At 43.1% G+C, this 15,598-nt stretch overlaps 1 protein-coding gene and 1 pseudogene across 3 annotated transcripts in view; one reads left to right on the top strand and one right to left on the bottom strand.

Annotated features, from left to right (window-relative positions):
- PDE11A (phosphodiesterase 11A) overlaps window positions 1–15,598 on the top strand; it is a gene marked incomplete at its 3' end in the record, with an annotated part of 371,638 nt that overhangs the window by 92,141 nt on the left and 263,899 nt on the right. The gene's annotated exons all lie outside the window — the stretch shown is intronic.
- On the bottom strand, window positions 5,562–6,069 carry LOC311606662 (small ribosomal subunit protein eS25-like; annotated as a pseudogene). The gene has a single exon. The product of its transcript is annotated as a small ribosomal subunit protein eS25-like (transcript).

Below are 15,598 nucleotides of genomic sequence, written 5' to 3'. Positions count from 1 at the left end.
CAGTGGGAACTGTGGGGATTAGTGCTCACCTCGTGTTCGCCCCGGGAGGACTCACCAAGAGTGCTCTGTTAATTATCATTTTCTTCAAGATGGTGGGAGCACACTCTTGAGAATGAGAGGTTGGGATAGAACATGGAAAGTGGGCACTGCAATCACAGAATAATTTGAGTGTAATAGAGATCTGTTTGAAATAGCACCTTGTGTCCAACGTTAATGAAAGCATCAACTTTTAGTTTTCCTGGTATTAGTGCTTTAACTCTCTCATCTTGGAGAGAATAAATGCTTAGAAGGATATGTTACTGATGTGACACAAACCTTTCCTCAAAAAATTCTTTTTTCTACTCTCTCTCTCTCTCTCTCTCTCTCTCTCTCTCTCTCTCTCTCTCTCTCCCTCTCTCTCCAACACAACTCCTGCACCTAAGGAGAAGGGCCAGAAAGATTGTAAAATCCAGAGGGTCAGAAAGTCTGTTGTGATGGGGCTGGAGAGATGGCTCAGAGGTTAAGAGCACTGACTGCTCTTCCAGAGGTCCTGAGTTCAATTCCCAGCAACCAAATGTTGGCTCATGACCATCTGTCATGTGATCTGGTGTCCTCCTCTGGATACAGCTGTACATGCAGGCAGAGAACTGTATACATAATAAATAAATAAATAAATAAATCTTAAAAAAAGAAAGTCTGTTGTGAGATAGTGTCTCCTGGAAACCAAAGTAAAGTTTTACCTATGACATCTCAACAATATGTCTGCCTAAACAAGACCTGGACAAGTATAACAGCAGTAGACATGCCAACACAAAAGGGAGAGATTGCAGTGGGTCCTACTTCTAGGCACAGAACTGCAGACAACTAAAGGAAGTGGAAAGCAGGAGAAATAGTCTTATTAGAGGAAGAGCTGCCTGGCTGTTTATTCAATACCAAGTAGTGAGCCCTGAAATCATGTATGTACAAACAATGCCACATGGACACAGCAGGTTGTGTATATGTATATGTATATGTATATGTATATGTATATATAGTGTGTGCGTGTGTGTGTGTGTGTGTGTGTGTGTGTGTGTGTAAAACAATAACATTTACAGAAGAAGAGGTCATGAATTACAGAGGGACCAAAGTGAGGTACATAAGAGGGGTTAGAGGGAGGAAAGAAAAGGTGGAAAATAATGTAATTATGTTTTAATTTTAAAAAGTAATTTTAAAAAATGGTAAAGGACTTGAATCAACATCTCTTCAAAAATTGTGTACACATGCCCAACAACAATATGAGACTGGTTTGTCATGCATAATAAAGAAATTACTATGGGAAACACAAATAAGAACCGCAGGGAGCTGTCACTTTAGGCTAACCCAAATTTCAAATCTTAAAAAAAAAAACAAGAAAAACAAACAAACAAACAAACAAACAAAAAACACCTGAAAACCTGGAAAGTACCAAGTAATGTAAGGATGAAGGGAAGTCACAATCATTGTGTGCTGTCAGGAGGATGGCAACATGGCACAGCTGCCCTGGAAAGCACTACAGCAGGTCCTTTAAAAATGACAACTTGAACTACCATGTGACTTATCAATCCCACTTTGTGGGCTTATATCCAGAGGAGTTGAAAAGAAGGTCTTAGAGTCATTATTTACAACAATGAGGCATAAGAGCAAACACACTATGCACTGATGGATGCAAACAAAACATGCTATATACCTAGAGTGCAATGCTTCTCAGCCTTAAGGGAGAAAGAGAGCCACTCACGTCTTTGAGGACACTATGTTAAGTAAAACAAGCCAGCCACAAAAAGACGAATACTCTTTGGAATCCATTTGTGCTCCCTGACACTGTAAGTTTTGTGCCTAAAATGTCCTCTGGCTGTGTGGGGACAGGGAGAAATGTTTGGAAGCTGTAGATAAAGAATTCCCTGAGAGGACCTAATAAAGGCACACACCTGTAATCCCAGCGCTCATGAGCCTGAGGCAGGAGCATTGCACGTTTGAACTACATAGGGAATTCCAAGCCAGCCCGGAGTAGACAACAATATGCTGCCTACAACAACGACAACACCACCACCACCACCACCACCAACACAAAACTCTCTGGATGCCATTCTTCGGGAGTGCTAACTATACCACGCACATCCTTTGTTGGAGGAGACCATCCTATCTACCAGACCCCATCCTTTCCAAAAAAAAAAAAAAAAAAAAAAAAAAAAAAAAAAAAAAAGCCACAGCAGCAGTGAGAATGGCTCTGTGATGGAGTCAAATAAAGTAATCCAAAGCAGTCTGTGATCCAGATCTCTTTACGAGGAGAATGAGATGAGGGGTGGGTTTTTTGTGTTTTTGTTTGTTTGTTTGTTTAACTTAAATGATGATCAGATTGGGCATTCACAATCATTCAGAGAATTCAGTATTTGGGGGGTAGGGGAGCAGACCAGGTGTCTATACCTGAGGCATTCAAGGGAAATAGCCATACCGCTATTGAAGTCTTGCATCCGGAAATGGGGGTGGAGGGAGAGAGAAAGGAGGGAGAAGCAGGGAGGTTTTGTGGGAGGATCCTCAGTAGAGTTAGAGCGAAGTGTGGGCGCGCACCTGGTGGGATCCAGCTTGTCTCTCACTGGTGGGAAGTTTAGGGCAGGGCTGCTTGTCATCTTGAAGGCACAGATTCCTAGCCAGTCAAAACCAGCTCGTGATAACAGCTAAGCTTGGAGATGATCACCGGGGTTAGAGGGGCTCGTCTACCCAAAGCACCTAGCCTTGTGTTTGGTTTGGGTAGATTCGAGCCTGAGAGGTGAGGAAAGGGCCCTCATAGCTGGGGCTCAGCTGGGACCCCAGAAGATAACAAGTTTAGCCTTCCCCCCGGCTGATGTTAATTTTTGCTCCATCAATATTTTGTATAGATTGAATTGCCTGAAATACGGACACTTAAAAATCTTAGATTTGGCTTAACTAAGAAACACATGAACCTGAAAGCAAGCCGTGTTTCCCACCATAGCCAGTGTGGGACACCATGCTGCTCAAATCCTCAAAATGCACACTATAAACTCTGCCCTTCTTACAAATTTTCAGCACAAATTCATCTGTGCCAGGAACAAAACTGCTTCCCAAGCAACCCCCAAACTTGCTTGATAGAACTCTTATCCCACAATGGCCTTTAATACCATGCAGACTGTACTTTGGGGGTAAACTTCCTTGATAACTATTATTTGCAAAGAGAATTGCTCGTGTTAAAAAAATGAGCCTTAAATGCTGTGCCAGAATGTTTGTTTTTCAGATGAAATTGATAATGGCACTACTTGGAGGCACAGTGGGCTTGTAGGACTCACGTCCTTTATTCAAGCAGCTGCTACAAGCCCACTTTTCTTATTAGGCTTTTAGGGGATAAATAAAATAACATAACTTCCCAGGACTCCATTTTGTCCTGATTATATTTTCATTGACTTTCCCGACAGAACTCTAACATAATCAGAGTTGCCATTTGGCCCAGATGTCTTTGAAGAAACATAGATCAACAACAAATAAGTGGTTAGACTTTGTTTGGATGCTCAGTGTTATCATTAAAGATGAATAGAGTGAGATGCAACAGATCTGATGGAGAGATTTATTGTAGAAGCATGCAGAGAGAAAGAAGGAGAAAGGGGCGCCCCAGGATCTGCTGTACAGCTGAAGCCTGTCTGGCATCCACCTGGAGACGGCAGGTGATGAAGTCATAGGTTGCTAAGCAACCTAGAAGCCAGCTAGTGGAGCTACCTATATGCTAACACTTAGTCTCAGAAGAAAATACCAAATTTGAGAACATACTCTTTGTTAAAAAACGAAAATCTATTATTTTGTGTGGATATGCACACCGGTAGAGTTCGGAGGACAACACTGTGGAGTTGCGTCTCTCCTTCCTTTATGTGGGTTTTTGGTATCAAACTCAGGCCAGCAGGCTTACATGGCAAGAGTGTCTACCCAGAGAGCACCTTGACAATCCCAAATATGCTGGTAGTATTTAGAAAAATATGAAACAGTTGATGATACTTTTTCCTAAATTAATTTTATATTTTTGGTTGTGAGCCTAGCCTTTAACGGCTGAGCCATCTCTCCAGCCCCTAAATTAATTTTAAAAGATTTGTTTATTCTATGGGTATGAGGTATGCCTGCACATCATGTGTTGTATGCCTGGTGTCCATGGAAACCACATGAGGTTGTCAGATTCCCCTGGAGCTGGAGTTGGGGGTGTTTGTAAGCCAACATGTCAGTGCTGGGAACTAACCCTGGGCCTTCTGCAATCACAACAAATGCTCTTAACCACTGATCCAATTCTCTAGCCCCTGTATTAAAACATTTTAGCAGTCCATTTTTGGGAGAGTATTCAGAATAAAACCCACATGCTATGATAGCTGATAATATCGAGCTATTTTTGAAAGTATGGCTTCTTTCCCCTTTTCCCTTTCATACTTTAGCTGTTGTTGAAAAGCAGACTAAGTAACCAGTTTGCAGTGGTTCTCCCAGGGTTACCCTCCTGTTAACACAGAAAGTCCAAGTCCGTGGCACACCTCAGCCCCAGGGGTGCCTCAGCCCCAGGGGTGCCTCAGCCCCAGGAGCTTTCCCTGTACCGTCTTCCACAGTACGGATTTGGCTGGTTGTGTTCCCAGAGCTAACTCCTTCCCCTGTCCTTTCTTTATGAAATTGATGTTTGGATCTAGTGTTTTGCTTAAATCAGACTCAGCCTTCTTTTTCTCCCCACTCCCTCCCTCCAATGACCCCCTCCTTCCCTCTCTGTCTCCCTCCCTTCCTGAGACTTTGCCTTAATGGCTATATCATTGTATATTAATGCTAGGAAGCATATTGTCGGACGGTTTCCCCCTTTCATGATATTAACAGCCTTTGATAAACAACTGATTAGCAAAACAGCTTAGCAATCTGTTCCCACTTCATATTTCTTTTCCTGATGCGTATGTTCCTGGCTGAACACTGCATTCCTGTGTTAAGGCTGGCATAACCAAACACCACAGACTGGATAGCTTCAACAACACAAATGCACTTCCTTGCAGTTCCAGAGGGCTCAGAGCCAGAGATCTGGGTGGAGGGAAGGCAGCTTCTTTTAAAGTCAGTTTCCTAGGTTCACTGCTCCTTCCGCCTTAAGACTCCATTCCTGTTCAACCACCTCTTTAAAGACTGGCTGTGAGGTGCTAGGGATTAGAACCTCAACAAAGGAATTGGTGTGTGGGGGGCACAATCCAGCTCCTAACATACCCATAACAGACACCCATCTTCCTCAGCACCATGGGGTTTCAGCCTTATCCTGAACCTTGCATGAGAGAATGATGTTTGGCTCAAGCTCTCTTGCCATCTCATCTACTGGTCCCAAAAATGCCTATGAAAAAGGAGTTCCCGCCAGGCCAATGAGGTGGGAGAGAAGGCTGCTAGGACGCTTTAGAAGGAGATTTTCCTCGTGGAGTGGATCGAAAGGAAAACAGAAGAAACAGAATGACTTCCACCAGGTTAAGGAACGCAGGCCAAGCTGCTGGCTGTCACACTAGAAAGTCGCTGTGGTGCCAGAGCCACAGGATGGAGGTCTTAAAAAGATGCAGAACTTGTTTTTTGTTTTTTGTTTTTTGTTTTTTTGATTTAATAAAGTTTTATTTTTTCAAATGTACAGCTGATTTAGCTTGCTTATGCATCTTCACCAGCAGCTGGGGCATCTCCACCCTTTGTGTTTCTTGTGTAAATTACTTGGGCTCTGTGCTTCAAAACCAGCTTGATAAGTCCTTTTCTAAGCAGCTCCTGAAAGGCTGCCCTGGCCAAGGAGCTGTGGATCTTCAGTCTCTCAGAGACCACAGCTGGAGTAATAAGCTTATAGTTGGGAACTTCCTTATGGAGTTTGTCGCATATGGCTTTGTCAAACAGGACTAAATTGTTGAACTTGTCCCGAACTTTGCCTTTGGACCACTTCTTTTTGGCCACCAGACTTATTTACTGGGTCTTTGTCTTTTTTGGCCGACTTTCCAGTTTCTTTCTTCTTCTGGTCATCCTTGGGTGGCATGGCGAAGCTAGGAGAGTGGCCACAACCACTGCAGCCTCACTAAGATGTCGGGAAAAAAAAAGGAAGCCCGCCTGGCCAACAATCGATGCAGAACTTGTTAAGCAACCCTGCCTCCTTACTGTGGAAGTTCCACTTGCAATGAGAAAGTCTTTCTTTTCTCAAAAGCCTGTCTTTGCCTTAGGTTTCTGTACTTGCTTTCAGATGGGTCCACTGGTCCCATAACAGTGCCTGTGACTGGTTCAATGGCTGGGTTCATCTTTGCTCTTCCTCTGGCTTTCCTTCCCCTCCTCTGCCCTCTCCTGCCCTCCTCTCCCCTCCCTTCCCCTGCCTTGCCCTCCCCTTCCCTGCCCTCCCCTGCCTTCCCCTCCCCTGCCCTCCCCCATCCGCTTGCTTTTCTTTCTGATAGTCCTTCTTTCCTTTTCCGTGCTGCAATAGCTGCTGCTCAGGCTCTCCTAGTGACTCCCTCTTTTCTGTTAGCCCCTGCGCTTGTGGGATTAAGAAAAACTGGCTCCAAATACACACAGGTTGTAGAGCTGGCCTGTCTCATTTGAGACATACTTCCTGTGTTTTCCTTTGTACCTAGTGGTTAAGGCAGTATATTTTGCCTGGTTGTGTATCTTCTTCAGAAGATAAAAATCTACACACAGCCCATTTCCTAGACACACACTTTCCATTGGATGACAGGCAAATCTAGTCCTGTCTGGGCTTCATGAGATCTTTTTTACCCCTTAGAGTTCTAAGCAAGGTCAAAGAGTTCTTCTTACCTGTCCCACTGAAAGGACAGGAGGCAACTTTAGATTAGATAGTGGTACATAGCACAAGAAAACAACGATGCCCTTTTGCTAATAAAACTTTAAGTCTGTTATTATATTTGTGTTTAATCTGTTGCTTGTCTTTCTTGAGTCCCTTGAGGTTGACAATTATGACGTAGTTCATTTGAGATAGGATGACCATACAATTTATTATCCAGAGGCAAGTGAGAGGAGAGAGATAAGTCAACAGGCACCTGCCAGGTCTTTCTTGACCAGATGATGATGTATTAACAGTCTAGTGAGAGTGCTGTACACACAGCCACGCCTTCCCCTATAGAAATGTGCAAAGCTATGTCCCATGGATATTTTAGGGACACAATGCTTAACCCTAACAATCCCTCAGCAGCCCAAACTCAGAAGATGGCAACACCCAAGGGTATGAAAGGGACATTTAAAATATTAAAAATGTAGTTAATGTATTACTTAATTTTTATAGCCCTGGGAATAAATTAACATGTTTCAAATCCAAGGATTGTTTAAGTATTCACCCATCTCTGTCTGAGCATCTGTGATGAGGGAAAGCACCGCAACTCGTCCTTCCTAGTATTCTTTCTGCTAGAGACAGTCTGCAAGCAGGGGAGTGGTGATTAGGAGAGAGCTACAGATGCAGGGGAGTGGTGATTAGGAGAGAGCTACAGGTGCAGGGGAGTGGTGATTAGGAGAGAGCTACAGGTGCAGGGGAGAGGTGGTTAGGAGAGAGCTACAGATGCAGGGGAGGGCTGATTAGGAGAGAGCTACAGATGCAGGGGAGAGGTGATTAGGAGAGAGCTACAGATGCAGGGGAGGGCTGATTAGGAGAGAGCTACAGATGCAGGGGAGAGGTGATTAGGAGAGAGCTACAGATGCAGGGGAGAGGTGATTAGGAGAGAGCTACAGATGCAGGGGAGAGGTGATTAGGAGAGAGCTACAGATGCAGGGGAGTGGTGATTAGGAGAGAGCTACAGATGCAGGGGAGGGCTGATTAGGAGAGAGCTACAGATGCAGGGGAGAGGTGATTAGGAGAGAGCTACAGATGCAGGGGAGGGCTGATTAGGAGAGAGCTACAGATGCAGGGGAGAGGTGATTAGGAGAGAGCTACAGATGCAGGGGAGAGGTGATTAGGAGAGAGCTACAGATGCAGGGGAGAGGTGATTAGGAGAGAGCTACAGATGCAGGGGAGTGGTGATTAGGAGAGAGCTACAGATGCAGGGGAGGGCTGATTAGGAGAGAGCTACAGATGCAGGGGAGAGGTGATTAGGAGAGAGCTACAGATGCAGGGGAGAGGTGATTAGGAGAGAGCTACAGATGCAGGGGAGAGGTGATTAGGAGAGAGCTACAGATGCAGGGGAGTGGTGATTAGGAGAGAGCTACAGATGCAGGGGAGGGCTGATTAGGAGAGAGCTACAGATGCAGGGGAGAGGTGATTAGGAGAGAGCTACAGGTGCAGGGGACGGGTGATTAGGAGACAGTTAGAAACTGCTTTGTACTTTGTTTAATCTGGACCAAGGGCTCAAGGTGGCTTTCTGTCCATGACTCCAAACTATGGAAACGAAGTGATGATAGCTTTGCCTAAAACCCTATTCTGAAACAGATTTGGTGTCACTGGCAGAAAGTGAAATTGATAGGTTTTGATTCTGACATTGTCATACAAATACTGAGCTATATCCATCCAAGCTCAAAATAGACGAGGAGGCATGGAGAAACATTGGCAGCATGCTCTAGGAGAACAAGGGAAGGGGGGCGGGGGAAGAGAACATTCCTCATTGTGGATCAAGACTCACCAATGTCGTTCCAACCTTAACCCGCTCATGAAACAGACATTTTCATCCTTTTTTTTTTATCTGTGTAGGTGCCTCACACATGCTGTAGTGACACCCGCCCCTCTTTTTCTATTGTTCTTTAAGGCAACGGGCTAAGAAAAAGAGATAGATGTCTATCAAAGAAGGCTGAACATCCCAAAGAGTGACAGGGGAAAATTAAACAAAATTATATTAAGGGTACATGAAGTATATTGACAGGTGGGCGTATCATGTTCCAATATACAGAATAGAGCAGACTGATAGGACTGGTGGAATATCCAGTTCCTTAGGAATTTTGATCCTTCTGGGACCTCCCTGAGCTGAGGAAAGGGGCCTGGTGTTGTATTTTACCCCTTTGGCTGATGTTCATTGTCTTAATTAATGTTTGAGGGCCAGGACTCCAAGGAGGTCTTCTGTCCCTTAATGTCAAGCTGACTTCATTGGCCTCTGGGAAACCTTCCCCCAATGGGTCTTCCCCCAGCTACCCCTTTCCTTAAGGATCATGGGACATGGCCTCAGGCTGGTAGAGATGACATAAGGGATCTACATGAGTGGGAAGATAGAGGAGCAACTGGACTGTCCAGTCTCCTGTAACTCTTGTGTCGCCCCTGTGAACAAACTCCATTTTGAACTAAGATGGAGTTTGAAGTGGTCAGTTGTCCCGTTAAGAGCAAGACCACTCTGTGGACAACTTCATACCTCTGGGGAGACAGTAATACTGTGAGTCATAATGATGTTCACTGTAGCTTAACTACTATAAACCTATACAAATTCATAGCTGTTTAGTTCAGTGATGTCCAACACAGCGACCCCTGACCTTTAGTGGTATAAGAATGCAGTGCTGATGTTAAGAGTCAGGCTATTGTTTGATGGTTGGTAAGATGTGGGGCCCACAGATAATTCAAATAATAAAAACCCACTCACGAGGTAGCACAGTTAGCCAGGAAAACACTGTGCAGCACCTATGCCTCTAATGACTAATAAGTGAGAAACAAATCATTATTTATTGAACAATAAAAAATTTAGAGCTAGGTAGGGAAGATGGGAGATAGAGAAGTGATATGAACATCAGCCAGCCAGACAGAAGATGATTGATGAACCTATTGTATAACATGTTAGCCACAGTTAATAACAATGGATTTCCATCTTTAAAGTCGCTGAGAGGATATTTTAAGTGTACTCACCAGAAAAAAAAAAGATAAATATGAAGTCTATTATGTGTATAAATGTCTACACTACATATTCTGAACCAATGTATTATACATGATAGATACATATAACTTCTATTTGTTATTAAGAACTGAAGCAGTGATAGCAGCACAAAATTAGAGACAGAGGGCTCAGTTGGGCAAGGTGCTTGTCCCCAAGCCTGATGACCCGAGAGTCTGATCCTCAGAAGCCACATGGTGCGAGGAGAGATCTGAATCCCACAAGTTGGCTGTTTCCTTCTACACATGGTCTGTTCATGCTCCTCTGTTAAAAAAAAAAGTAATTAAAAAATAAAATAAATAAAGTAATTTTGAAAAGTTAAAAAAATCATCAGAGAAAGATTAAAATTTTATAATATATGAAAGAAAGGACATTTTTGATGGTAAAAAGTGTGGCGATCAGCAAATTGGCCTGTGGTTGGACACGAGTCCCAAAAAGAGGTGATTGGGGCTAGGAGTCCTCGGTGTAGGGCTTCCTTAATGTGGAAGTTTGGGTACCTTCCAGCCAAAGTTCAGAGAGCAGTTGAGGGACCAGCAGATCTCCTGCCTTCGGAGGATCCTTGTAGGGCTCCACCTGGCTTACAGATCATCTTTGGGATTTCTTTGTTGCTAATCTGAGGGGCCAGCATGTTGGGTCTTGTTTTGAGCTCTCAAGATGACCCTGGGCCTTGCACTAGCTGATGGTTCCTTCCAGACACTGCGTCGCTAGCTTGCCCCTTCACAGGGTGTGTAGGGTGTTCCCCGTGAGTACTTGTGGGTTAGTCACTCCATCTTTCTATTTTTTTATTTTACTTCAGGGAAAGGTGGGGGTTGAGCTAACAATTCACTTTTCTCTTTCTGTTTTTACTCTGCTTTTGACCTGAGCTTTCCCTGAATGAATATTGAGATCCATACCAAGACTATGGTTGTACCTATCTTTGCTTCTGTTGAGTTTGTGTGTCTCTAGGTATTGAATGTGGCCATTGATTACACTTTGCAGTTGCCAGCACCCACTTGCTGCTTGACTGAGATCCTCTTCATTTTATAAATATGCGTGTGTTGTCTACTGCCTGCACTTGACGGAACCTGGGAAATCAAACCAGTGTCTTCACAAATATACCAGAAAAATTATCTTCAAGAACACCAGCCATTTTATGACTAACAGCACAAGTGTACAATGATACTGGGAGATAGCTCTTGAATTGCTCATAATTAATTGATCAATTTAAACCTCAAAGAATGTTTCAAACTGAGCAGTGAGAAACCTAATTGTATTAACAGCAAAATCGTACGGAGACAATGACAAAGTGAGCTGCCTACACTTGGCCCATCAAACTTGGAAGAAGAGATGTATCCGTTTCAGGGCTATGCTTCATTTATTATAATTATATTTATCTTAGAGCTCCAGGTTAGTAAGCAAATAATGGTTACAGAGAGAGGTAGGATAGTTGCTCCAATGGCACTTACCTATTTATAAATCTGAGTATTGCCTTTGGATTCCCGGCTGAAAGAAAAACAACACTGGGTTCTATGTGGTGAGCCTTGCGAGAGACTAGGGGACGGCCTTATGAAGTGTTACTTCTAAAGGGAATTTATTCAGTTCCAGAGGCAAATCTTTCTCCACCCCCACGCTTACCTTCAGACGGCCCCAGAGTGATTTAACTATGCCCAAACAGAAAGAAGCTCAGTAAACACCAGGCAGAGGTATGTTCAAAGTCAAGAAAGGGAGGCTACAGTCAGGTCTGAGCAGTTCTCGGAAAGATATGCTTTTAAAATTATCGTTGTTTAAAGCAGCGTGTAGTCGTCTTCATTTCTCGGGGTTAAGCATTTATCTCTTCAAATATGGCTGTCGGGCCTCAGAGATGGAACTCTCCTTCCTGTGGGAGCGAGAGTAGGAGAGCTGTGTAGGGAGCTGAGACGCTGTGGGATGCGCTTTCTGCTCTTGTGGAGATGTAGGTTGTTCAGTGTAGGGGCTGGAGATGGGAGGCGCAGGGGGAGGTCCTTGGGAAGCGTTGGCTAGCCTAGGTTTTTAGACCTTCTCTGCAAGTCTCTTGAAGAGAAGGATTTTACCGTGTTAAGGCTTTCTTCCCAGCTGACCCCTCTGCACAGATGTTGGTGGCACAGCTATCTCTCCCGTGCTTCCATGTAGAGAAACATAAAAACTAAAATCACAGCTCAAGAGGTATTTCTAGATCATTATTCTGTTGTTTTGAACAAAGTTAATTCTTCAGTTTCAGTGAGCAGGCGGAATCAGATCTTTCACAGGAGCTGGGGCTAGTGAGCTCCGGTTACAGTTTCTAGTTTATTATTAGAACCACGATCTTCACATTCTGTCAAGTGGTTGTCACGTATCCTCTTAAGTATTCATTAGAAGAGGTTTTTCTGAAGACTGTCTCCTCTCTTTTACGCCCTTTGAAATCCACTGCAACGAAACATGACGAGGGCGGCATTGCAAGGCTGAAATCAGAACACGGAGACTCAGAATACCCGCTTGCTTTAGGAAAGTTGCTAATGTTGGCATTTCTCCTACCAATGTGAAGGAAGTCACTCGAAGGCTGGAAAATCAAATCGTACTGTCCTGTTTGCCAGTGCTGAGCAGCATCAGCACAGTAAATAATGGAGAATGCTTTTCTGGAATATTTCTGTCCAGGCAGGACGCTTATGAAGAGCAATTCCACCTCAGATAATGTGACTAGTCTTTTGGCACGCTGGAGGATGATGAGGGTCTGTGTGTGTGTGTGTGTGTGTGTGTGTGTGTGTGTGTGTGTGTGTGTGTGTGTGTGTGTGTATACACATATGTATGCGTGTATGTGTGGAAGCAAGTGGTCATTATTGGGTATCTTCCTTACTTATTAGCCATTTTATTTTATTTTATTTTATTTTTATTGTTTGTTTTTGTTTTTTGAGATAGGGTTTCTCTGTGTAGCCTTGGGCTGTCCTTTTATCCATTTTGGTTTTTTTTTTTTTTTCTTTTGAGGCAGATGTCTGAAGCTGGAACTTATTAACTGGCAGGCCAGCAAACTCTAGGGATCCTTTTGCCCCCATCTTCTCAGCCATGAGATTGTTCGTGACATCAGCCAGATTTCAATTACACGGGCGCTAGGCGTTAAACTCAATCCTATAATACTTTATTAGCTGAGCCAGCTCCTCATCCCCTTGCTTGTTTGTTTTGCATTTATTTTGTTTTTCCAGACAAGGTTTCTCTGTGTAGCCTTGGCTGTCCTGGACTTGTTTTGTAGACCAGGCTGGTCTAGAAATCACAAAGAACCACCTGCCTCTGCCTCTCTGAGTACCCTTTTTTTATTTTTTGATCTTAGAATTTAAGACTTGTGATTTATTTTTTAAAAATCACCTTCACATTCTAATGGAGTAACAAAACCCCTGGTATTAGTGTTAGATATTGATAGATAGGAAGTATTTGCTATCTTGAATTAAAAGGCAAGAGAGGTTACATGAATGCAAGGCTTTCTAAGATGGTAGTGAAATAACTAAGCCTGAGAAAATATCTCAGACACTCAGTCTGGCCTATAAAGTCTGACTAGCTATCTTGGCAATGCCTCTTTAATAACTACTAGCTCAAGATGGTTGTGTGCACATGCCTGCCCAAATAAAAAGCTAAGGTGCTAGGACTGAAGGTTTGAGGCCAACCTGAGCTAGGATGGCTTTGTACAGCCTGTCTCAAGTAACTAAACTAAACGAATTAAAAAGGAAACGAGTCTTTGTCTGAAGTCATGTTTCCCTTGATGGATATCAGAGCTAAGCATGTGAGGGCTGGTGGAAGATGATGGTGGAGTTAATGTCAGGGCAGACTGTGAAGACCCAGGAGGGCCTGACCTGTGGGCACTGGGGAGCCAGAGAGCGCATGATCAGTTCTGGAGCAAGTAGAGGGAGAAGGAATGGGTCAAGGGAGGAGGCACCAGAGACAGCAGGGCTGGTGAGTGCAACTGGTAGCTAATTGGGTCTCATAGAATTAAAATTTTGAAATCACCAGGGTATTTTTGTATAGCATGTCTACCTAGTAGGTAGAAGTTTTAGTACAGAGGCCAAAATATGTGAGTATTGAGACTGGAGATGGAAAAATCCACAAAGGCCAAAACTCGAACAAACCCTGAAAAAATTATAAAAGAAAACAAAATGCAGATGAAAGAATGAAGAAAAACTCGTATATAATACCAAAGTAAATATAAACAAGATATTTTCCCACTACATATTACGGTTATTTTTATATAACTGTGTTTGTTTCTCTCTTAACCTGGTTATCACAGAAATAATTGAGACTCTTTTATATTTCTTTATAAGATTTTACAACATAGTCTTAAGCAGTTTAAGTCTGTTCTTAATTCTCTATGTTATCCTTACTCTATCTTTGCCAAAATCCTCAAGTTACTTGCTTTTTAGTTCTTTCTCCAGCTGAATCTTCTTCATTTTTCCTGCACCTCTGCCTGCAGCTGTATCCCCTACTTCATCTCCTAACTCCTCCTCCCCTGGCTGGCAGGAAGTCCAGCCTTATTCTCTCCACTGCTCAGTGATTGGCTGTAAGCTGCCTTAATGACATGTAGGGGGACAATAGCAGAGAAGAGTTTATACACATTGACACAGGAGATTCTCAGAACAAGGCTTGCAACCAGATACGGAGGATACAGAAGTCAGCATTTGAATTACATAATAACCTTATGTAGGCTCAATTTTCCTAACAATTATATTTTATTATGAACTTATCAAACAAGCGTACCTCCCTTATAACCCGACTAGCATAAACCTGAGGAAAAGAAGATTAAAGAACACAAAAATGAAACCTTCTGGGTATTAGTTCCCAGCACTATCAGCAGGATTTCTTCTGCTGGAAAATGGAGCAACTGGAAACCGAACCTCAGCCAGAGCCCAGAGCCCTGAAGCCTTCACTGGAGTGGTTCTCTTGAGGAGTGTCTCGAAGACCAGCATTGAATAGCCACTCAATCCCAAGTCTCCAAAGACCACCTCCTGGTTTTGGCTCACATTTATATCTCCTTTCAGAATTTGTTCAAGGATGTCTTTCAGCTGGTAACAGCCAAGCTCCCCTGTAAAGCAGTTCGGCTTCTAAGGGGATAAACATCACCCCCTCTCTCACAAGTCTGTTCCTTATCCCACACTGGGGATCTAAACAAAAGCATGTTTATCTCTCCTTCAACCTTATGACTACATCTCACCTTTTTAGTCTAATAAAAGGTTCTTTCTCTTATAACAACAACTTATGTGTAGTATAACAATTATGAAAATTATTAGGTAAGACTTACATTTGTGTATTTGACATCCTTGGGTAAAGTATTTTGCTATTTATCAATTTCTATTATCCTAATAATTTAAGTTTAACTGTGAGACAATAAATATCTAGTCTTCAATCCCAACAGAGACTTAAGGAATAAATATTACCTAAATATGTAGGAAGTGCAGGCAAGCAGCTTTCAAAAGTATAGGAATGACAGAGATATTTGGCTGCTTGGACAGTCCCCCAAAGTTTACCTATAGTTGGAGCATCATCTTCAGCCCTCTGGCTCAGAATAGACATTTTTGTGAAGCAGGAATTATAATGGACTTGCCTTGTCCTTGAAAAGCTCAACAGTTGACTCTCCTGCATCCAGTTTGTTCTGTTTGGACAGTATTCTGTCTGTGATTGATGCAAGTGAATTTTCTCACCCAGTAGCTAGCTTGCCACCTATGATGCCTTTGATGCTCTTTGAAGTAGAACAGAGATGCTGCCACGAGCAGACCTGTCTCGTTGTCAAAAAAAAAAAAAAAAAAAAAGCCATAAGTTACCACAATCTTTAAATGCCATATTCTGTA

Source organism: Acomys minous, assembly GCF_964271855.1.
Source record: "Acomys minous genome assembly, chromosome: 10".
NCBI classification, from domain to species: Eukaryota; Metazoa; Chordata; class Mammalia; order Rodentia; family Muridae; genus Acomys; species Acomys minous.
This window is presented reverse-complemented; position numbering and strand designations above follow the sequence as displayed.